Source organism: Paramormyrops kingsleyae, chromosome 4, assembly GCF_048594095.1.
Source record: "Paramormyrops kingsleyae isolate MSU_618 chromosome 4, PKINGS_0.4, whole genome shotgun sequence".
NCBI lineage: Eukaryota > Metazoa > Chordata > Actinopteri > Osteoglossiformes > Mormyridae > Paramormyrops > Paramormyrops kingsleyae.
The window spans coordinates 22626616-22628190 of record NC_132800.1 but is presented as its reverse complement, the minus strand read 5'-3'; positions in this window follow the sequence as shown (position 1 = coordinate 22628190).

Below are 1575 nucleotides of genomic sequence, written 5' to 3'. Positions count from 1 at the left end.
AGCATGGCGTGACATTGGTCTGAGGCTGTATTTGATGAATATGCTTTGTAGAACAGATTACCCAACTTCCTTAGTGTAAGACACTTATTTAATCAGTTCCAAAAGTTATGGGTCAATCTAAGTGGGCCAGAAGATCATAAGCGAAACAACAGCCAAACGAAAGGACACAAGACCAGGCATGTACTGTGACAAGTTATCACTTCAGCCCCTTTTTCAGCCAGGAAAAACCCTGTTCTAGTACTTAATGTTCTACAGGCTGAATGAAGTATTTGTTGAGATGCTTGGACTTCGCTGATTTTTACCATCTCAGCCCATTGAGATAAACTGAATGCCCCACAATGCAACAGAGTGTGGGAAGTCATAAAATCAGTCATGCTTTTAACAGGAGGGACTCAGAATTACGTGTCCATGCTGCGGTCTGTGCGCTATGTTCCTTGGCACAGATCATACGGCCTACATTGCGCGGATGGATATTAAGGGTTTAGGCCTGTCATAATAACTTAAGGGTATCGGAGTCCCTGAGGGATTACAAAAAAGCAAGTGCCAATTGAAACCTGTTGTTTTTCCATAAATCACAAATTGTGGTCAAGCAGTTCTTGTGTGGGCAGCTGTTTTGGCAAAATGAGAGGGGACTGGACCTGGTAATGGGTTTTTCATATGCCTGCGTGTAGGTGGGTCCTCGGGTCTCGTTTTAATTTGTGGAGGTCAACACCAAACAAACAATAACTCCAACGTTGCACATTGAAGGGCCACATCGGGGCTTCATTCTTTCGTAAGAACACCTTTCAGGTGTCGCTTAATTTGAAGACTTGGGTTTTGTATGAGAGGAGGTGTGAAAATGCCAGACGCGCACAGGAAAATAGTGACTCATCAAAATGCAAGGAGGAAACATGAGTGATCCTGACAACAAGAAAATGCTGGTGTTCTGCTGAAATGGTGTTTTTTTTTTTTTGTTAAGACATCTGGTTTCAGTTTTGTAAAGACAAATTAAGTTTAACTACCCCGAAGGAAAATGTTCCAGGTGCCCCAGAAAGAGAATAACTTAGCGCTACCTTGCCGAAGTTCTGTTGTTTGGAACTGGGTGGGGGGGCACCAAGATCTGAGCCAGAATTGTGTCATTCGGGATCGTGACAGTGCAGGATTAGCAATCCTGGAGAACTTCCTGCGACACCATTAATGTTGGAACTATTTAGGCCAAAGATCACTCAAATGGAGTTTTGCAGATCTCCCTCAGGAACATGACAGATGGTTGGTGATTGTGAGAGAACATGCGAGTCTGCTGTAAGGTTTGCCGATGTAACTCTAGAACGTTTACACTGCAACTGTTGATCAGAAGTGAACCTAAGGTGGAGAGTAGAATGTCGGTTTTTCAGTGATTTTCTTAATACTGGGGCAGAGGAGTCTTCCATCTAAATTTCTGCTTCTCCTTGATGCCACAAGAGAAAATTCCAAGAACGCATTTCATTAGGGAGGATGTCGAGATAATAGAAAAACCATGTTTAAGTTAACATTCATCACTTATCAGGCAATGGAGTCAGTAAACAGAACACCAGATTTTAACACAAACTGGCTACA